General features: G+C 42.5%; 1 long non-coding RNA gene across 7 annotated transcripts in view; it reads right to left on the reverse strand.

The window, feature by feature from the left end:
* LOC102414025 overlaps nt 1-23,671 on the reverse strand; it is a 622,950-nt gene that overhangs the window by 80,570 nt on the left and 518,709 nt on the right. The window contains exon 7 of one of the 7 annotated variants that reach the window (XR_006639899.1): nt 17,578-17,692. The exons of the other annotated variants lie outside the window; for them this stretch is intronic. This is a non-coding gene — a long non-coding RNA (uncharacterized LOC102414025). The remainder of the gene's footprint in view (nt 1-17,577; nt 17,693-23,671) is intronic. 7 annotated transcript variants of the gene reach the window in all.

Consider the following 23,671-nt stretch of genomic DNA (forward strand, 5'->3'; position numbering starts at 1 on the left):
TGTTCTGATGAAGTTTGGAATTTGGGTGCAATATTTTCCATGCTCGGCCGAACTGCCAGTAGAAAGCAAGACACTGCCTCATGAAAAGCACCCCAGAACGACTCACAGGATACATTTTCCTGGAATTGCTAGTGACTAAGCACTTTGCCTATTATCATGGCTGAAAAAATAAAGAGATGACACTGCACAAGTAGCGTTAGCACCTTCCTTTTGAATTGCTTTTTTTCTTTTGTGTTAACCCTTCCAGAGCCTCTTTTTCTACTTTCTCATTTTGCTTTTACAACTTCCTGTAGAGAGGACAAGGCTAGTATTACATAACTTCCAAGAGAGGCAAATCATACATAAACAGGTTAAAGGACTCACTTTAGGATTCCATTACTTCAGATTATGTGTGTATCAGAGAATCCTGGCCAGACACTGGGCTGATTTTAAGTAAAGGGAATTATTACAAAGGCATAGGCAAGGAGGAGGGAAACCCCTGGGGATGGCACAAGAGGCTGGGGCTGGGAAAGGCTGCTCTTACCATCCCTTTGCCTGAGGGGCCAGAAGAAGTGGAAATCACCTAAGAGGACCCTGGAAAGAGGGTGAACTCAGCCATGGGATGCAGCCCACCCAGAGCCAGTGGCTTGGAGGAACCCCCCCAGGGAATAAATACCCAACCCAGTTCTCCCTGACACTCCCCACTGGCCTCTGTTGATCTCCTCACCTCTCCTCCCCAAACACTGACCAAACCCATCTGAAAGACTGAAGGCAAGGAAGCCTACTAGTGGAATCCCAACAGTGGAGCCTCCAGGGGGCACTTCTGGGAAGAGAGGCTCTACAAAAGATGGTCTGTAGAGTGAGCCTCAGAGAAAGCCAAAGCTTCTGGTTGCTAGTTCCAAGGGCCCTCAATGCCTCATCTTTCACTGTCATTTCCCAGATAAGTAAGAACAGGCATATTATCACCAGGGTTATAACCACCCTTGCTGGTGACTGACAATATTCCCAGGTTTCAGCCTAACAAGGGTGGGCTTCTGCTTTCAATTAAGTGCAACTCAGAAAGCGCATTTCATCCCGTGGTGAACTATGCACTGGGTACATTCTCATGAGAGACGTATCAACTAACACAGTGCTGCCCTTTATAACTGTTCTCCAGAGCACTTTTTTATGTGTGGCCCCATCCCTCACACACACACACACACACACACAGAGGCACATGCACTCAACAGTTCACATCAGAAGATGAGAACAAAGCACAGCTTGTGTTTCTAGCTCAGATGCCACAAAGTTAATTTTAGCTGGAAAACTCCTTGACAGACTTCCAGGAAAATACCACCCTAAACAGCAGAGCTCCTGTTAACATCTGACCATCTGCCTGCTGTTTGCTCAGTGACATCCAATGCCAATCTCTTAAGTCCAGATTCTCAAACTTCCTCTGAAATTAGTCACCTCAGTAAGGCTCATGATGACACAAAAGCAGCTGTTACTGAAGGGAACTGTGGCATGGTGATGGTATTTGGGGAACAAGTCAATGGAAGCATGGATGGATGGGTGGGTGGGTGGGTGGTGGACGAATCGTGTTAGCTGTAAGATGGAAGAATTAATGAGGGGGGTGATTTACCTAACTCCCCCCCTCACTATTCTTTTTTTTTTTTTTTAACATAATTTTATTTATTTAGTTTTGGCAGTGCTTGGTCTTTGTTGCTGTGGGGGCTTCTCTCTAGCTGCGGCGTGCGGGCTTCTCTTGCTGTGAAGCACAGGCTCTAGGGCACACAGGCTTCCATAGCTGCAGCACGTGGGCTCAGTAGCTGTGGCTCCTCGGCTCTGGAGCACAGGCTCAATAGTTGTGATGTATCAGCTTGGTTGCTCCATGGCATGTGGGATCTTCCCAGATCAAGGATTGAACCTGTGTCACCTGCATTGGCGTTCTTTACCACTGAGCCACCGGGGAAGCCCTCCCCTCACTATTCTTGGTGACATGAACCTGAGGTACCTCTAAATCCTGAGACAAAGGGGTCTCTGCCTGAAACCATTGACTTCAGACACAGAAAATATTATAGAATGTATTATAGACAGAGAGATAGACAGATCATGATAGATGACAGATAGATAGATAGACAGGTTGTTGTTTAGTTGGTAAACAGTGTCCGACTCTTTGGGACCCAGTAGACTGTAGCCTGCCAGGCTCCACTGTCCAGGGGATTTCGCAGGCAAGAATACTGGAGTGGGTTGCTATTTCCTTTTTCAGGGAATCTTCCCAACCCAGGGATCAAACTCACATCTCCTACATTGCAGGTGGGTGCTTTACCACTGAGCCACCTGGGAAGTCCTATTAGATAGGTAGGTAGGTAGATAAGCCTGAATTAAGTAGACAGATGTATAGATAAGTAGCTAGATAGATAAGCCTGCATCAGATCCCTGATGGCTCAGTGGGTAAAGAATGGGACATGACTGAGCAACTAAGAACACACGCACCCATTAAGAACTCTGTTTTGAGTTTTGAGCAAGCCGACATCACTTAACTAGCTGTGGAATGTCTCAGTGCTTCTACAAGGAATTTCACCTCCCTCTGCTCCTCTGCCTAAGGTGCAGGGATGCAGTGGCAGTGACAACTGCCTTCAGGCATCACAGGGATGAAGATCACCCTGTAACCCCCAAGTGTCTGGGTACAGCTTTCTCAGGAAAAAAAAAAAAAAACCGAGGTAAGAATTGAACTCAAATATCTATAACCAGGTTGGTTAGAAAATAATGCTTCAGAGAAGTTTATAATTTATGATAGAAAGATATGACACAACCCTGAAGGAGAAGAAAGAACCCGTGTGCCCTGGAATCTGGAAAAGACAGAGCACAGGGCAGAGGAGGGGAAGACGTGGGAAGGAGAGAGGCCGGAACTTGAAACCCCTCTCCCTGGCGAGGATCACTGATTTCAGTAGCATTTTAGGTCAAGAGCACTATCCACTGATAGAAACAGGGCAGAGTCATCTTTGCTAGGAGATTTGAGGAATTTCTAAGAATATGCACCTGCTCGTGTCACCCTGCCCCCAAAGATTTTTGAGCCTGGGACAAGTTCCAAGAGCCCTGAGGTTAGAGATATTATGGTCACGGCTCCTATGCCCACCACCCTCCTTGCCCTGGGCCTGTCCTGCCTCTCCTGGCCCATAGAGAGCTCCTTCCATTTGTCTGGGTGACTGTACATATTAGGCAGAGGTTCTCTGGGCTGCTTGGAGGGGGGATGGAGGCAGACCCTCCTAACCCCGGCTTCCCCAGCCTCTGGCCCTTCCATGGGGAACATCAACACAAGATGATGACCTCAGAAGTGTATCTGAGGACATGTGGGCTGCCCTTCTCACTAAAACCTGGTATGAAATTCTTTTGCCAGATTTGCTTCAGGAAATGAACCTGGATGTGGATGGCAGGGTGGTGAGAATCAGGAGAAGCTGGAGAGAGGTACCTTCTGCATGGGGAGACACAATAAGGAAAGTCAGGGGGCAGCAGGCTGGCCAGGGCCCTGGGGACACCTCTGCCCTCAAGTCCAAGAAGAAGATGGTCCCCCCCACCCCAGGCAGGGTCTCGCTTAAGCACTGGAACCCCCTATGCCAATATCTGCTGAATCGACTCAGAGTGAACTGACCTGCATCATAATTCCAGGCACTGCACCAGAAATGACTTCAGTTGAGTTATGTCTTGTTTTGTTCTGTTTTAGGAAACAAGCTATATGCGGCCTGAGAACATATTGCTTTCGTTGCTGTCTGCTCTGAAGCTCAAAGATGTCACCCCAGATCTGGAAGTCTGACCTCACAGGCCCGGCTGGCTCTGTCTGGCGCGGGGGCAAGTTTCTCTAAAGCAGGGCTGTTCTCTGCTGGCTTGGGGTCTGGGCTTGGGCACCAGGACTCGGGAATGTGATAAATAATCAGCAGACAGTCTGCCTGTCAGGTGATGCTCTGCTCATCTTGGGATGCAGCCGAAGAGGGAGGTGTGAGAGCTGCTGAGGGAAGGGGCCAGGGGGTTGTGAGCAGGCCTGGGGCTCCTCCATGTGACACTGCCTGCCTGACCGCTGCTCTGAGAGCCCCAAGCTTGCCGGTCACCAGGCGCTGGGATCCCGCACTGGTTCACAGAAGCAGCAGCGCTGTCTGGGTCATTCCCAGCCCTCCTCCCACCACCACCACTTATCCTGACCTGCTTTTCTGGACTCATCTGGGAGGGGTGCAGAGTGTTACAGTAAGCTCCCGGCTCACACCCTCACTGAAACTTCTGGGCCAGGCGAAGCCTGCAGAGTGTGCTGAGAGCCAGGCAGCCCCAGAATGCCCTGCCCTGCTCCTCCACCTCAAGCCTTGTTTAGTCAAGTATTCTAAATCAGTGATGTTCAAACCCTCCTCGGTGGACCAATAGCCTCAGCATCACCTGAGAGCTTGAAAGAAATACAGATGCTCAGACCCCACCCAGATCCTCTAATCAGAATGGGCCTCTTACACGATCTCCAGTGACTCACATGCCTGTTACACTGGAGACAAGCCAGCTGCAGAGGATCTGATAAAACAGGACAGATCCTGGTAACGGGAGCTGAAGGACGTCAGGAACACAAACCCACCCCCGCCCATCCCCAAATTATCTTTCTCGCCTGTGTTGAAATGCCAGTGTTCATCCTTTTAGACCTTCATCTTCTGTCTAAACTCTGCCATTTTCATTAAAATACAAACATTGCCTGGGAGGGAAAGCACATGGGTCCCTTACTACTTAGTCAGAAAATTAAGAAGTTTTTAATGTGCCTGCTTTATGTGCCCCACATAGTACAGGATGCTAGGGGTGAGTGAGTTTAGTGCCAAATAATTACTTTTCCCCAGAGACAAGGGGTCGGGAAGATCCCCTGGAGAAGGGAATGGCTACCCACTCTAGTACTCTTGCCTGCAGAATCCCGTGGACAGAGGAGCCTGGCAGGCTACAGTCCATGGGGTCACAAAGAGTCAGACAGGACTGAGAGACTTTCACTTTTCAGAGACAAGAGAGCTGGGCATTCAGAGAAGAGCGGGCTTCTCTCTGGCAGGAGGGATTATTCAAGGGCAGAAGAAAGGGCTCTCCTAAGACAAGTGTGACCTTCTGCTATATCTTGATTTGACCCAGCTTGCCTCTAGGAGCCCATCAAGACCTTGAGTTGATGCTATCATTTCCATTCAAAGGCATCCTTTGTCATTTCAACTTAATGGAAAAACCCAATGGCATTTTGAAGACAAAATGTCCAGGTGCATATTTATTTTTAGAAGGAAATGGACCACAGCACATCCATCCTGCAAAAAATGAAGCAAGCCACTGCTTTGTGTGCTGAAGCAGAGAGCGGTACCTCAAGGGTGGAGAGATGGAACTCACTGGTGAATGGGAAGTGCCTCCTCTTACAGATGCTCTCTCAGGAAGCACACAGCATCCATCGAGCGGCCAGGAAGTGCAGTTAGTGCCAATGCCGAAGGCACTGGAGGGAAAAGCGAAACCTCTCCTTAAGCTTCCTTTGTTGGTTTGGGTACCTATGGACAATTAGCAACTATTTCCATTTCTAAAATCCTTGGGATACAGGATGATTTGTTTGCGTATTTATTTCATCCATCACTGAACAAGGTCATCTTTTAATGAGGTGGACTTGTCTTTGTGACCTAATAGCAGTAGTAACGGCAGTCAGCGAGCACTTGCTGTGTGCCAGGTGCTGATATAAGTGCTTTATGAGTCGAGAGTCGTCATCCACGGGTCCTTCACATTGCTGTGTGTCCTGCAAGCAGAGACACTGCCTTTGTCCTCGATGATGTTTTCCCAGCTTTGGGAGATAAAGAAGATAGAGTGTCTCCCTCCAGAGACAAGAAACAGACTTACTGTCCAAAACAATAAACATTATGTCCCCCTGTGAAACAAAGGAGAAGCGTGCTGCCCCCTGTTCTAAAGGATTCCCTCAGCCTAAGCTGAGAGTTCTGGAATGCAGTTACTGTGTGTATCCAACTGTCACCTGGCCCTCTTTGCATCGTCCTGTGGGAACTGAGGCCCAAGAAAATGTGCTACTCTGGCTACTGCTTGTCCACTTGCCTCTGACACAGGGGTCTCATGTCTCCTGCCAGCATCAAGGAAACTGTGGCGGGATAACTCATTAGATTGTGAGCAGAGGAAAATCTCAGACTCTACCCCAGTTTTGGCAGAAGTTCAGTTCAGTTCAGTTCAGTTGCTCAGTTGTGTCCGACTCTTTGCGACCCCATGGACTGCAGCACGCCAGACTTCCCTGTCTATCACCAACTCCCGGAGCTTGCTCAAACTCATGTCCATCCAGTCGGTGATGCCATCCAACCATCTCATCCTCTGTTGTCCCCTTCTCCTCCTGCCTTCAATCTTTTCTAGGATCAGGGTCTTTCCCAGAAGTAATATCTTGGCAGAAGTAATTAATCCTCTGGACAACCTTGAGAAGATACTCTTATTTCCACCATTTTACAATTTAAAAACAAAATCAAAAAACTAATAGTCTATATTTTCTTAGGTCATAAATATCATGGTTGTTATCACTCAACTATACTGACACATCCACAGGGGGTCCCAACACTGAAATACCGGCCTGAAAGAGGCTTTCCTTTCAGGAAGTGTCAGCTTTCTAGGCCTTCTTTTTAAATACTGCAAATACTGCTGAGAATTACACTCAGTTAATTTCTACCCCTAATCTGTATATGAATTAGACATAGCCTAAGAAGTAGAATGTTAAAAGTGGGCAGAGGGGTACAGACAAGAGACATGGGAGACGTATTTTTGCTGCTTTCCTTATTTTTGACCTGGACTGGCCCAGTAAATGCCCAGTTCTTTGCATCACAGCGAGGATAAAGTACATCAGAATTCCATAGACGTGGTTCCCCTGCATGTTTACAGGGGTCAGAGTGTGTCTGAAGAGGGACAACATCTACTTGGGCTGCTCTTGGTCATTCCACTGGCATGTTTCATGGTTCAAATGATGACCTGTCACTCCATCCATGACACCTAGAGGCCACAATCCCCTGAGGTGTTGGCATAAGTGGGGAATCGGCCAAGAAGACAAAATTGGCCACTACTGCTTGCTGTCTGAAATAGACTCGATAGTTTAATGCTCACGTAAGACTCAGTACAGCTGCACTTCTGCACAGATGTAGGTAGACGAGGCGTAATGGAGGGCTTAAATATATACTTTGTCTCTCATTTTTATAAACATGGTCCTGAAGGCAAAGAGGGAGTGAGGCCTACATTCACTTTGTCATCCGATGAGCATTTACCAAGTACCTTGGTATGGAGTTCAACAGGCATCCAGAGATGAATGAAATATAGGCATCAAGGCTGTATGTTGTCACCCTGTTTAACTTATATGCAGAGTACATCATGAGAAATGCTGGAATGGAAGAAACACAAGCTGGAATCAAGATTGCTGGGAGAAATATCAATAACCTCAGGTATGCAGATGACACCACCCTTATGGCAGAAAGTCAAGAGGAACTCAAAAGCCTCTTGATGAAAGTGAAAGTGGAGAGTGAAAAAGTTGGCTTAAAGCTCAACATTCAGAAAATGAAGATCATGGCATCCGGTCCCATCACTTCATGGGAAATAGATGGGAAAACAGTGGAAACAGTGTCACACTTTATTTTTATGGGCTCCAAAATCACTGCAGATGGTGACTGCAGCCATGAAATTAAAAGACGCTTACTCCTTGGAAGGAAAGTTATGACCAACCTAGATAGCATATTCAAAAGCAGAGACATTTCTTTGCCAACAAAGGTTCGTCTAGTCAAGGCTATGGTTTTTCCTGTGGTCATGTATGGATGTGAGAGTTGGACTGTGAAGAAGGCTGACTGCTGAAGAATTGATGCTTTTGAACTGTGGTGTTGGAGAAGACTCTTGAGAGTCCCTTGGACTGCAAGGAGATCCAACCAGTCCATTCTGAAGGAGATCAGCCCTGGGATTTCTTTGGAAGGAATGATGCTAAAGCTGAAACTCCAGTACTTTGGCTACCTCATGTGAAGAATTGACTCATTGGAAAAGACTCTGATGCTGGGAGGGATTAGGGGCAAGAGGAGAAGGGGATGACAGAGGATGAGATGGCTGGATGGCATCACTGACTCGATGGACGTGAGTCTCAGTGAACTCCGGGAGTTGGTGATGGACAGGGAGGCCTGGTGTGCTGCGATTCATGGGGTTGCAAAGAGTCTGACACGACTGAGCGACTGATCTGATCTGATCTGATCCTACCCCAAAGTTACAATTTAATTCAAACTAACACAAATACACAAGCAATAAAACATTGCAGACTAAGGAATAGATAAGATAAAGCAGACAGATCAAGCCGTGTCAGGACTCAGACCAGGAGTAGTTGTATCAGGCTGGGGAGGAAGATCAGGCCCTTCTTAGAGAATGGACAGAGTTTTCCATAGACAAGGGTGAGGAGGTAGAGAATTCTATGCTGATGAGACAACTTAGGCAAGTTATCGGGACTTGTTCAGGGTGGACAGTAGTGCAAATTGACCAGAGCATAAAGTGCAGAAAGGTAATTAGGGAAAGGTGAGGCTGGAAAGAAGGCCGGGTCAGATAGAGAAGGGTGAATGCCAGTTGGAGGCTTCAAGGCTTTATTCCAGGGGGATCCAGGAACCACTGACCATAGGTTGTCCAGGGGTGGAACACACAGATATTACAGAAATGTATGGCACATAAATAGCAAAGATTATTGACTATAAAGCCAAACCTTAGGGAGAGGTCTCAGGTCAGAAATCCACAAAGCAAAGAACTATTATTTTCTATACAGAAAGAGAGGAGTTACTCTTTTGAGGGAAGGGTGATTTTAGTTTAGGGAGTCATTAACTTGGAGTTTATCCAGTCTCTTAGTGTTCCATTTCAAACAGCATTAACTATAATCTGTTATGTTCTTATGTGGTTGGTTGGCTCCTTCACAGAAGAATTAATAGCTCTTCAATTAACAATCACATAACTTAGAGCCAAGCACAAAGTAGGTGTTAGTAAATATTTTAAAGCAATACATTGTGCTGCATGCCTGCTAAGTTGCTTCATTAGTGTCTGACTCTTTGCAACCCAATGGTTTGTAGCCTGCCAAACTCGCCTGTTCATGGGATTCTCCAGGCAAGAATACTGGAGTGGATTGCCATGCTTTCCTCCAGTGGATCTTCCCAACCCAGGGATCGAACCTGTGTCTCTTAAGTCTCCCACATTAGCAGGTGGGTTCTTTATCATTAGCGCCACCTGGGAAGCCCATATATTACATTACACAAAACATTAAAATATCTTCAGTAAGTTAAGACTGCTGCTGCTCCTGCTAAGTCACTTCAGTCATGTCCGACTCTGTGCGACCCCATAGACAGCAGCCCACCAGGCTCCTCCGTCCCTGGGATTCTCCAGGCAAGAATACTGGAGTGGTTGCCATTTCCTTCTCCAATGCATGAAAGTGAAAAGTGAAAGTGAAGTCTCTTAGTTGTGTCCGACTGTTAGCGACCTCATGGACTGCAGCCTACCAGGCTCCTCCGTCCATGGGATTTTCCAGGCAAGAGTACTGGAGTGGGGTGCCATTGCCTTCTCCAAGTCAAGACTAGATGCATCTAATGTCTGCAACAGGTATAAAAAATCTGTACAAACATTCACTATTTCTGATTGAATGTCTTTATCCAGAGTTAATTATTTTTAATAGTCTGGTGATAAACACAAATATATTTTTATGGCAAATATGTGGCTTTTTAAATTACTACCATTAATACCAGAAAACCAAGTATATTTAACACTTCCATTTGCCTGAAACAACAATGCTAGACATATGACCTATTTAAACAAACAATAATTAACCTATTCACACAAATTGTAGTAAAGAGAACTAAATTTGATCATTTTCTCTCCCTGCTGTTACATATTTTAGTTTGCATTTTTTCTTTATCAAGAGTACAAATCTATATGTGTGTATACAAACCACCAGAAATAGATATGCAATATGGCTGTTAAAAAAACAAGGAAGTCATTAAGTCATAAAAAAGACTGTGAATCTATAGAATTCATCCTGTTGATTAATTCAGAAACCTCAACAGCTGCATGCCTTTGAATGCTTTAACTTGTGTCAATAAAATAGTGAAACTGTTAAATCTTTGCAGACAGGTAGAAAATGTGAATCTTAGAGCAGTGTCTGTTCAAATTTTAAATAGCTTAATGAATTTAAAAGAGAGCAAAGATTCATTCTCATGAGCACTTAAGTGATTCTATCTACTTGTGGGGATTTAATTAATGACCTATCTGATTGCCCCAAACTTTTAAAATTGGTCACCTCCAGCAAGAAGGCTCCTGAGGGTCCACTGCCCAACAGCCTGCCACTGCCCCCCAGCCAAGGGTTCACAGCAAGGCTGGTAAAGACCAGGAAAGGACAGATATCTCTGAGTATCATGGTGTAGTTTGGAGGGTGGGAACATTTCCAAATAGGCTATGCTTTACTTTGTGGGTGAACATTGCCTACCAGGGCACAGAGGAAAAGGAAGTCAGGCCCCCTAAAATAATAATTGGCCAGAATCTTGTTGTACCAGCAGGAGGAGAATCAGGATGGTCAGTAGGATGGGCTTTTGGGCCAGAAAAATCTGAGGTTGCTTACTAGTGGTGGGTCTGTGAATAAGGAACCCCACCTCCTTGCATCTCAATTTTGCCACTGTGAAAGGGGTAAAATACAGAGGCATACAGGAAGGGTCTTGTTCTGGGGTACAAACACCTTCAGATCTCAGTGTTAAAGCACTGCAGAGAACACAGCCTGGATCTGGATATTTATAGTGGCCACAAGCAATGGCAAGCCAAGCATTACAATGGAGGGATTTCACCTGATTAATGCAGAGGCTCTGGAACTTTATTTTCAACTTTATTTGATTAGCAGCACTCCTCTATTTGCTGTCTTCTGAAAACACTTAATAGGAGTCAAAGGGAAGATCAGGAAAGGAGAGAAGGTTGTGGGAAGGAAAGGTACAAACTGTAAAATCCTGCTTGTCTTCCTGCATGGGCTTCATTTTCTCTCTTTGAAAGTATTTTTACTTCAGGTACATGTGGATTAGAAATGTCTTAAATAGGAATGTATAGTAATTCATGTTTTATATCAACACTTATCCATGCTGTTCTTTATAGATAAATTGATAAGTCTTTTAAAATCTAGATGAGTAAAGCTTAATGCTTTTTATTGAAGTAACTATCATTTGGAGAGATCTATGCATAAGTGAAAAATGACTTTATCAATAATGTTCCTTTCCTCATTTCAACATTTTAATTATATATTTCTTTAATATTTCCTAGAAAAAAATAATTTAGCACCAAAATGTATTAAAGCAAAGGGTATTTTTCACCTGAGCACAATGTAAGAATTCTAATAAACCACAATATATTGGGGGTATTTTAAATGAATGGATGCACAAGAGAACTTTTAGAAGTCTAATCTGCTCTGTAATTGGACTTGATAGAACTGCTTTCCTTGAGAAACTCAATAAATAGTACCACTCCCTGCTGGTGTTCTGTGGCTCCCTACAAACACAGCATGTGTGTGTGTGTGTGTGTGTGTGTGTGTGTGTGTGTGTATTTTACAGGAGGGCTTCTCCAGAGAAAGAAATGAAAAGATATTGCTCTATCAGTCAGCAAAACAACAAAGCCCCATGCAGCCAGCCACTGATCCCTGGAAGTCAGAAGCTGGGCGAGGACCAACTTTAAAGACCACTTTTAATACCACTGAACTGTACCCTTAAAAATGGTTGACACTGTAAATTTTATGTTACGTATCTTTAATCACAATAAAAAATTGACAAGAAAAAAGAAAATGCTGCCTCGCATAGTTATGTGGTTGGAAAAGCGAGGAGTGTCTTAATAGCTTTTTCAGGTAACGGTGGATATCCTTCTGTCCGCTGGACTAAAACCCAGCAAGTGGTTTCTTAAAAGTTAGCTGCAAATGTAGAATCTGAAACCTTATCAGTAAAGCTTTTGTATTCTGTCACATTTTTAAAACCTTTTAAAGTGCTTACAAAAGACAGGATAAAACTACATTGTCCACGATGGCACCACTAGCCACATATGTATGGTTTTCAGCACTTGAAACGTGGCCTAGGGAGACCAAAGAATTGAATTTTAAAGTTTATTTAAATTTTATTTCAAAAACGTAAACCTGGTTCAGTTATTGGAAAAATTTTCAGTATGTTTGGGCCAACTTAAATATGATCATTTATTCTTTCAACTTAACTGTTGTGAAATCTAAACACAGATCAAGGCATTCAGAGTGCAAACGTAGGGCTCCAAATGAGATGTGCTGTAAATACACAATGAGTGCTGAATTTTAAAGACTTAGTAAAAATAAAAGAATATAAAATATCTCAATATTTTTAAAAATTGAGCATATTTCATACTGAATATATGTTAAAATGACACTATTTGGGATATATTGGTTTAAATAAAATATATTATTCAATTTGAAAAAAAAAGTTTCTGTAAAGGAAAAGTGAAGGATACCTGACTCAGGTTATTCTTAATTGACATAAGGGATCACCCCAGAAGTCTCTAGTTTGTATTCTGCCCAGAAAAAAAAAAAGAAGTGAGAATCATTTCCATTGGAAAAATGAATCATCATCGGATGCATACATAATTTGGTGTCAGTATCTGTATCTCCAAAAATACATTAGCTTTGATCACTCCACAAAACAGTGAAGGGTAGTAATAATAGCACTGAAAGGAGTGAGTTCATTTTGAAAGTGCTCTCCAATGTTAATGCATTTTACATTGTTACAGTATTATAATACAGACCACAGTCTGCATTTATGCATGAGAAATATCAAAGTAATAAGAGCCTTCTCATACATACACACACACATATATATCCTATATAATGTACATATATACGTGTGTGTATTAACTATATATTTCTAAACTTATCTCTCTATATATTTAGATATATATACTGTCAGAGGGCTTCCCCAGTGGCTGAGTGGTAAAGAATCTGCGTGCAGTGCAAGACACAGGAGATGCAGGTTCAGTCCCTGGGGTGGGAAGATGCCCTGGAGGAGGGCATGGCAACCAACTCCAGTATTCTTGCCTGGAGAATCCCATGGACAGAGGAGCCAGGCGGTCTATAGTCCATTGCACATGACTGAAGTGACTGAGCACTCTCATACTGTCAGAGCCCTAATGAAAGCTCAGGAGTTTCTCCTGGTTTCTTCTTTGTTTGTGTTAAATCTATTTAAGTATGGTTTTGCTAATAATTTGGCAATTATTAGGTAAATTTGAACAATCTGGATGGTCAAACTGATTATTTATGTTACAACATTCTAAAGCCTTAGTGATCTGCACTTCTGCCCATATTTTTTTTTTATCTGTGTTTCTAGACAATTGTTTACTTAATCCAATGTGGACAGAAATCTTTGTGCATATTTTTAAGGCTGTTTTCATCAAAGCTGCTGTTTCCAACTGAGCTACACACCACCAATGCCAAATGATCAAATTACTCACACAGAAACCATAAATGAAATCCATAGATAATTTGCAGACCTCATTTCAGCCAATGGTTTTAGCTCTTTTTCTCAGCAGATCTCTCCTGAAAGCTGCTAACAGGCTGATTGGAATTTTATATCCTCTCCACTCTCTGGTGGAAATGCTAATAAGCGATGAAATGGCTAAAGCCCAGTGCACAGAGGAGGAGGAGGAGAAGCAAGGAGCTGAAAACCCTCCAGCTTCAAAATCGCATCCTGAATAATCAGCAATTGACAGAAGCTCTTCACACGGTGCTTTCTCCACACTCACGAGCAGACTGGGCTGACTGTGAAACCTCAATGTTACGCATACACTTGTTTCAAAATTGCTCGACAGACTGCATTAGGAGGTTAGATGAAAGCCTGATTTGCCATCACAGTCAGTCAGATTTCTCTGCTAGTATTAGCTATCTTTAAAACATATTTCCATGGCAACTAGTTTAAAAACATATTTGACTGTAGAGGCGCTTCCGTTATGAAAGCAAGAAAAACCCAAGCGGCCTCTTCTTGTCAGAGCTCTTTTCCACCAGTGGAGCAACTCAGGCCAACGAGGATGAGAGCAAAGTTCTCTTCAGGCTCAGGACTATGGAGCATCCAGTTGCCTGGGTCCCATCCTTCCACGTTGCTGAAGGAGTCACTGCTTCTCTCCATGAGGCAAACCTCCTCCTGAGCTTAACCCGCTGACCTTTTCTGAACCCATTTCTGCTGATGGACATTTTTCCTTCAGGCTTCCTTTGATTTTTCCACGTCTGCACTAGTTTCAAAGGCCAGTCAGAATACAATTGCTTTAGAAGTGAGAGACAAAACTCCGTTTGCTTTTTAGAAAAAAGAAGAAGAAATACTCAGGGATCTTTATACAAACTGGCCTTTTTGTCACTACCATGTCTTCTTGGGTTGAGGCTTAATCCAGGGACGCTGGGACCCTGAGTTCTTGACCTTTTATTAGGAGAAATCATGAATTTTCTGTCCTATTGGCTGTGGGGACCAGACCCACAGTGAACCTCTCTCAGGGCCAAGATGAAATGTTAATAATAGTTCTTGGCTAGTTCTTCACCTCCAAGAAACTCAGGGTTTTCCCAGGCATTCTCTGTAATCTCTCCTAGATGTAGATCTAAGTATTACTAATTCTTATTTTCACACCTTGTGGGGAAGAAACAGCCTGTAACCTTTAGCCCAGAGGTAGACTCTGTGTAGACTGCATTGACAGACAGAGCCTACAACGTGATGGTTCTGCTGTAGCAATAGGGACCACACATCCAAAGGTCTCCCCTCCTGTACCCACAAGATGTTGCAAATCCACACTTCTTCAGTTTGAGACTTTATCTTCTAAATGAGATATAATTCTGCAAGCACCAAATTCTTTTTGAATTAAGGCAAGATAGGTATGAAACAATCAATGAGAACAATACTCATGAGGGCCCAAAAATCAGATTTGGGCCCTAATATTTTGTAGCAAGAATATTTCACTGAAAGGGAAGTAGGAGACAGAAAGATCTAGAATTAAAAAGAACAGGGCCAGGTTGAGTCCTTGCATTGCAGGATATCTCAGAATGGATCCTCTGTTCTGGAAGGTTCTCTCTGTTTTCTCAGCTTCTCCAGGGCCCAGCTTGCACTGGGTTCTCAGTGCACTCATCTCTGATTGAGGCCATATCGATATGCAGCTGGTGTCCATTTCAGCTAGCTTCATGGTGCATATTGATCACTGTCACAGATCACTCATTCACCAATCTTCATTGATCACTAAATGGCTGGAATTAATAGACTATCCAGTGGAAGGGCTATTTATTTAAGGTGCATAGGCAGAGGCAGTGAGTCCTTGGGGAACTTTTATTTCCCACTGTGCAGTGAGTGCCTCATCACTCCCAGTGAGTATATTTATGTGAGAATGTATACACTTCGGTGTTTGTGTACATAACAACTGAAATGTAGCGTACCCAGGACACTTGCATTAATTTGAACATCAATCTGGAAATTGATGGAGCCACAGTAAAACCTACTTTTGGATTACCTATAAAGAGTTTATTTATTGTATATGCAACATTTCAGGGAGAAGGTGTAAATGGTTATGAGAGGAAAATAGTTTTAAGTAACTTCAAGATTATAATTTCAATGCTTTTCTTTCTTTTTTTCCCAAGCAAGCTATTCCTGTTTGTTTATCAAAACAAGTCTCCTAAGAAAACTAACTAAACCCATTTGGTTATCTGTATTCTGGTACTGTGTGTCCTTGAAAGTGAAAGTGAATTCGCTCAGTCGTGTCCGACTCCTTGAGACCCCATGGACTGTAGCCCACCAGGCTCCTCCATCCATGGAATTTTCTAGGCAAGAGTACTGGAGTGGGTTGCCATTTCCTTCTCCAGGGGATCTTCCCAACCCGGGGATCAAACCCTGGTCTCCCACATTGCGGGCAGATGCTTTACCGTTTGAGCCACCAGGGAGTGTCTTTGGGTAGTGGGAAACTGAGGGTTTGGCATCCAATTCCAACTTCCAACATTTTCCCCCCATTATCATCTGTAGAAGCATTGTGCATGCTCAGTAGTGTCCAAATCTTTGCAACCACATGCACTGTAGCCTGCTAGGCTCCTCTGTCCATGGAATTTTCCAGGAAGGAATACTGGAATCGGTTGCCATTTCCCCCTCCAAGGAATCTTCTCAACCCAGGGATTGAAATCAGGTCTCCTGCACTGGCAGGCAGATTCTTTACCACTGAGCCATCTGGGAATCCCTTTCCCCCCATTCCACCATATAATTCTATGCCACTCACAAACCCACGTTGTCACCTGTGCTTATGATTCACTGACTATAGATAGGAGGTTCCAACAACCCCCTCCTTGACTCTGAGTTCAATTAATTTGCTCAAATGACTCAACAGTGTTCAATGATTACTGGTTTACTACAAAAGGATGTAGGAAGGAAAGGTGTGACAAACCTAGACAGCATATTTAAAAACCAAGATATCACTTTGTTGACAAAGGTTCTGGGCTCCAAAATCACTGCAGATGGTGACTGCAGCCATGAAATTAAAAGATGCTTACTCCTTGGAAGGAAAGTTATGACCAACCTAGACAGCATATTAAAGAGCAGAGACATTACTTTGCCAACAAAGGTCTGTCTAATCAAGGCTATGGTTTCTCCAGTGGTCATGTATGAATCTGAGAGTTGGACCTTAAAGAAGGCTGAGCACTGAAAAGTTGATGCTTTCGGATTGTGGTGCTGGAGAAGACTCTTGAGAGTCCCAAGGACTGCAAGGAGACAAAACCAGTCAATCCTAATGGAAATCAACACAATATATTCATTGGAAGGACTGATGCTGAAGCTCCAATACTTTGGCCCCCTGATGCAAAGAGATGACTCACTGAAAAAAACCCTGATGCTGGAAAACACTAAAGACAAAAAAGAGAAGAGCACAGCAGAGGATGAGTTGGTTAGATAGCATCACTGACTCAATGGACATGAATTTGAGCAAACTCCAGGAGATGGTGAAGAACAAGGAAGCCTGACTTGCAGCAGTTCACGGGGTTGCAAAGAGTTGGACACAACTTAGTGACTGAACAACAAGAAGTCAGGAATAGCTAGATGGAAGAGATGCAAAGTGCAAGGTGTGGGGAGGCTCCATGCCCTCTCCAAGCAGCCACTCTGCCCAAGTTCCCACATGTTCACCAATCCTCCCCCATCCTTTGGGTTTTTATGGAGATTTCAATACATATTCATGATTGATTAACTCATTGACTATTGGCGACTGATTCAACCCTCCAGTACTTCTCCCCTCTCAGGAGGTAGAGAGGAGAGTGGGACTGGGACAAGAAATTCTAACCCTCTAATCATGAGGTTGGGTTCTCTGGCAACCCGCCCCATCCTTGGATTAGGTTCAAGGACTTCCAAAAGTTACCTCATTAGTGAAAGAACTTTATCACTCTTATCATAGGAAAGAGTATTAGGAGCTCTGTAACAGAAATAGGATGAAGACCAAAAAATATTTATTATAAATTGCAGTATCACAGAAACCCAGCTTAAGGGTAATCATGGCCCACTGTGTGGACTGGGAACTGTGGGTATGTGAACTGGGCTGATAGGGAGGGCCTACCCGGAGTTCATGTACCTGTGTTGTCTCTTGTTGGAAGGGATCCACACTGGGGCAGTGGGTGATGGGAAGAACAGGGACTTGCGTCTTTTAGATTTGCTTCTCTGGCAGCCTCTTGGATGTTATCTGAAGGCTGAGGAGAGAGGCATGATAGACAGATACTGAAGAAGTTGCTATTTGCATTCCTAATATTTGCAGTACTGACTCTATCAGGCATCAGGCTTTTGTCTTATCTGATGACTTGTTAGGTGAGAAAATGGGGGCAAGGGTAAGGAGAAGAAGCTTTCTTGATGAGGCACCTGTGATTTCACATCACTGGTGGTTCGGGAGGAAAGAACAAGGGGGCTGCCACTTGGCGGTGGTCAGGACGTGTTCCCAGAGCATGGGACTCATATCTCAGTGTCCCAGATACAATCATGGACAAGGGGCAATGTGGGGGCTAGAAAAGGGGCCTGGGAGAACAGAGGAATAAGGATTAAGGATTCAGTCAAATTCAAATATGGCTTATTAGAATTCAAAAATTGTTTGTTATCTTTTTAAAAAAGTTAAAAAATATAAGATAAAGACCCACATTTAACTACAAAAAAGGGATTAAAGTGGCATTATTTATATCCACAATTGATATTGCCACAGAAAAGTTGATCCCTGAAAATAATAAAACTAAATTTATTTTTTAAAATATTTGGAAGTGGTATAATACAGTGAAAGGAGCATATCAGAACCTAACACCAGTTATTATCTGAATGACTCTGGGCAAGTCGCTCAGTGAGCAGATGAAACACGTTTTCCCTCCCATCTGAGCACACACATTGATTATGTTGCCCAGCCTCTCCACCAGCCCAGAGGGAACATGTGATGGAGCTCTGACAAACGCACCATGGACAGAAGTAATACATGCTGCTTCTAGATCCCATCCACTAGAACGCCTTGTGCCTGGGAAGCTGGCATAAATCTGAACATCAGTTTGAACCTGATCTAACTCAGAAGGAGCTAGAATAAACCTGATGCGGGGTTAGCAACAAAGCCTTTATTAACTGTGTGAACAGTATTTCTGACAGGACCATGCAGAGTATCCAGCAGAAGACTGCAGTTCCCTACTAGGTGGTAGAGGCCAGACCCTGATTGACTACACAGAAGGCCATTCACCAGCCAGGAACATCTGTACTGGATGCTGCAGGAGCCAGAAATTCACTCTTACTGTCTTAAACACTTAGATTGGGATTTATGTGCTATACCAGTTAGCATCATTTACATTAATTAATCTACCTGAACTTTAATTTCTTATTAATAAAAAAATGAAAGAATATTATGTAATTTATAGAGGGCACTGTGCTTACTTGTTCAGTTGTGTCCAATTCTTTGCGACCCCATGACTATAGCCTGGCAGGCACCTCTGTCCATGGGGACTCTCCAGGCAAGAATACTGGAGTGGGTTGCCATGCCCTCCTCCAGGGGATCTTCCCAACCCAGGGATGGAACCCAGGTCTCCCACATTGCAGGCAGATTCTTCACCGTCTGAGCCACCAGGGAAGCCCATGAATACTGTACTGGGTAGCCTATCCCTTCTCCAGGGGAATCTTCCCAACCCAGGGATGGAACCCAGGTCTCCCACATTGCAGGCAGATTCTTCACCGTCTGAGCCACCAGGGAAGCCCATGAATACTGTACTGGGTAGCCTATCCCTTCTCCAGGGGAATCTTCCCAACCCAGGGATGGAACCCAGGTCTCCCACATTGCAGGCAGATTCTTCACCGTCTGAGCCACCAGGGAAGCCCATGAATACTGTACTGGGTAGCCTATCCCTTCTCTAGGGGATCTTCCTGACCCAGGAATCAAACCGGGGTCTCCTGCATTGCAGGTGGATTCTTTACCAGCTAAGCCACCAGGGAAGCCAATTTATAGAGTAGCTATAATTAATTATAGAATTAACTATAGAGGCACACAGAAAGTGCTAAATAAATAGAAGAATATAGTATATAGGCTCTTATTCAGGGTTTCCCTTCATTTAGATCCTTTTCTCATAATTCGTAAGTTAAGTTTATTTTCCATTAGTGGGACATGAATCATATGATGAAAGTGAAATGCAGCTTCAAGCTTAGATGGAAAGAAAGAACAATTTAACGACCCAGTATGGACATCAGCTGTAAGATATGGGACCTTGGGTACCATTCTTAAGTTTTCTGAGCCTTAGCATCCTCATTTGTAAAACAGGTATAAGAATTCACACCTCACAAGAGATATGTGAAAATAAAATGAGGCAGCAAATGTAAAAGTAGCCCTTACTCTTTGGAGTTCCATAAAAATGCATGGTTTACTATTATAGATTAGCCATTTTAAACTCACAGAGCCCAGCAGCTTTTGTGCAAACATTATCTTCCCAAACAGTATATGATTTTCCACTGGATTAGCAAAGTGGTTGCTTTATATTGTATGCTTTTCAATTCTGGTGGATACATGTGATTAATATCACCTTTCCATTTTCTCATATGTTTAAGTTGATGAACCAACAGCAGTAATGTATTTGAAATGTTACATTTTCTTTTTGTTTTAAAGATGGAAAGAAGACATTGCTAGCAGTAAATCATGTATGCCCAAATTGAACCTGATGGGTCAGGAAAAAGTAAGATCTTCACTTCTCTCCTGTCATTGAAATCTCCTTTGGAGAGAGATGCATTGGGAGCTCGGGCTTCATGAGAATCAAACACAATCTTGGCAGGTGTCAGTTAAGCTCTGCAGTGAATCTATGATCTACTCTAAACTTCTCGATATATTCTCTTAATTTTACGATTTATAATCTCTGAAAACACCTCACATGAATTTTATTACTGTGAATTGAAGGCTATCAAAAAGTCAAGTTTTCCTGAAAGAGCATTTGGTATGTTCCTTACATTGGCACACCATGTCAGCCATGGAGATGCCTATTTTTCTCTAGATAGAGAGTTAAAATTCTGAATATTTAAAATACGTATGCCTGGACCCTGAAGAAGAAAGCTGAAGTACCTGGTATCTTAAAGGAGATCAAGGGCCCTATTGAGTGGATGCAGTTTGCAGCCACGTGGAGGTGGTTGGGAGGAAAATACTTTCAGTTCATAGTTCAGCAGAAATATATGGAACTTCAACGAAATAATCAAATTGAACACTGCATTAAGGTCATGTTGATATCATGTGCTTCCAGATACAATGTCATGAGACAAGCACTTCACCTCCGTGTTATTTTAAAAACCCTCAAAACAAAAATAAACAAAAATATCTAATGATGAGAAAATTGAGGAATATTCTATGAAAATGAGGAACATGCTGCAAAATGTCCAACTAGTACTCACAAAACTATAAACAACATGAAAAATAAGGAAAGCCTGAGAAACTGTCACAGACCTGAGGAGACCAAGAAAACATGAAAACTTACTGCAATATGGTATGAGGACCCTTGTCTGGATCTTGGAATAGAAAAACATCATTAGTGGGAAAATCAGTGAAATCCAAATAAAGTCTAGAATTTGGTTAAGAGTAATGTGCAATGGTGGTTTCTTAATTTTGGCAAATATGCCATGGGAATATAGATTATAACATTAGGGGAAACTAAAAGTGGGAGAGACGTATACAGGAGCTCTCTGTACTACTTTTGAATTTTTTCCTGTAAATCTGAATCTATTTAAAATAAAATGTTTATTAAATTATATATGTATATAATTTTAATACGGCAACAAAAATCAAAATGTAACTTGTAATGAAATTTTATTTTTAAAAGCATTAAAACAAAACTTTAATAAATTGTTGTAACTATATTATTTTAATGAATAGATTATTTATCTATGAGACATCATGATGGTGACAGTATAATTTTCGATCTCTTGAAACAACCACATAAAAACAGATGAAGCAAAATAGTAAATACTATAGATTTATAGCAAAATAAAAAAAAACTGACAAAATTTACAACAAATCTGACTGACATGGTATCTTCTATGAATGTTGAAAAGCCAAGCAGATGGGGATGAACCACCAATAGCCACCAGAACTGCGTGAAACCAGAATCTGTGCAGGAAGAAGCAGAGGGAGCATGAGCTGGATCTGAGGAGAGAATCCCAAGAGAGTCAACCAGTGTTCACTGGAAGGTGTGACCAGCTAACGTGAGAAATGCACCTGAAGCTGGGAGAGATTGTGCCCAATCTACAAGCAGGTGAGCGTAAGGCCCCTCAGTGAGGTATAAAGGGCCAGCAGTCAGCATCCTTAAGAACAACCAGGTTCCCCAGACAGAACTACCGCAGCTCCTCCATGACAAGGCTGCTAAATGAACAAAAAATGCTAGAACTGAAATTATAATTGAGCAAAATAAGGACACAAAGGTAAAGAAAAAGAATTTCCAAATAAAAGTCAGAAGGGAGAACAGAGCCAGGAAATCTCAGAGAGAAAACTGCCCTACTTTTTAATACTATATGACAAAAAAGCAAACAGAAGAAAACAATAGAAGAGGGTAGTCCATGAAGTGAACATTTGTTCCACAAACCTGTCAAAAGTTCAAAAAAAATTATTTTCTTGAAAGTGGTCAACATAAAACAATTAAGCAAAATAAAACAGGCAAAGCCATGTTGAGATCAACAATAAGGAGCAAAATATCATATAGATATATGGACATTTCAAAAAGTCATGCTGACCAAACAAAATCTGTACCTACTATTTCAAAACAAGGTAATAAACCTTGAATAATTGACATCAAAGAATAACTTAAACCAAAATTTTATAAATTATGAAATGAAGTGACAGAACCCAGTAAAGAATTATAAATTATTTTTTAAAAAGGTTATTTCAGACTATTAGACTAAAAGTCATACCAGACTACTGTAAGTGACACAGATAAAATAATGTCCTAAGAGAACCAGAAGATGAAAAGAAGGAAGCATTCTAAAATCATAAAAGAAATCAAAGGATAAAAAGATTCAAGAGAAAGTGAAAAGTATTGATGATAAACAAACAAATCCAAACAATAGAAATCCCTGAAGAATAAGATGAAACAAGAAAATATCACAGGATGAAAGAACATAAACTATCTATATTCTTGATAGTAATGACTGAAGCTAGACTAGGTGGTAGATAGAATGATGGCCCCCAAAATTGTTCACCTTGTAATTCACAGGATCTGTGAATGTGTTATCTTTCTATGGTTAAAGGGACTTTGCTGTTGTCATTAAGTCAAGGATACTGAGGTAGACAGATGAGCTGGCAATGAGTGGGAATATGCTGGAAAGGTAGAATGCTATTGCCAGAGATAAAATACCTGAAATTAGGATTATGGAGAATTGCAATCATTGGTACAGACATTCTCAACCAGAGTTCCCTGAGAGAATTAAGCTTTTATGCCCAATGTATCTAAAATATGTAAAGAATTAACTTCACTGCTATGAATTTAGAATGGTACTAGTCACATACCATCTTTGAGAGATTTGAGAAAATATTCATTTAAATCACCTACAGCATTCTATGGATCAGACAAAGAGCCCCATCTGAGAAAAACTAGAGGGTCTATCCATGGGAATAACTGAAATAGAAATATTTCAATAGAATAGAAAACAAGATCATTTTTAAAAGTTCAAGGAACAGAGAAACCAAGATATTGATATGATCATCTGTGAGGATACTGAATTCACTAAGGTTAAGATAAGAATAGTATTGAAGTTGAAATTCCTGAAAAAGAGTGACCTGGGAGTGGATAGGTGACAGCAACAAGGAAAGGTAGTGGGAGATATAATCTCAAGATGGAAATAGAAAAGCAGGCTTTCAGGGAAGAGCAAGGAGAAAGAGAAGTTAGCAATGAGGACAATGAGGAGGTTTGGCCACTTCCCCTCCAAGTCCAGAGGCACAACGGCTATGAAAGGGGCAACAGCCCCACTGAGGGGCTGCAGGAAAGCAGTGTCCTCAGGAGAGAGTCAGTCCTTCAGCCATGGGGTGAAAAGCATTCAGAAGATAGATGGAGGACAGATCACGTTGTTGATTGTTGTTGTTCAGTCACTAAGTTGTGTGAACAACACGCAATGGGTTGCTCTTTGTAACCCCATGGACTGCAGCACAGTAGGCTTTCTTGTCCTTCACTATCTCCCAGAGTTAGCTCAAATTC

This window comes from Bubalus bubalis, chromosome 13, assembly GCF_019923935.1.
Source record: "Bubalus bubalis isolate 160015118507 breed Murrah chromosome 13, NDDB_SH_1, whole genome shotgun sequence".
Lineage (NCBI taxonomy): Eukaryota > Metazoa > Chordata > Mammalia > Artiodactyla > Bovidae > Bubalus > Bubalus bubalis.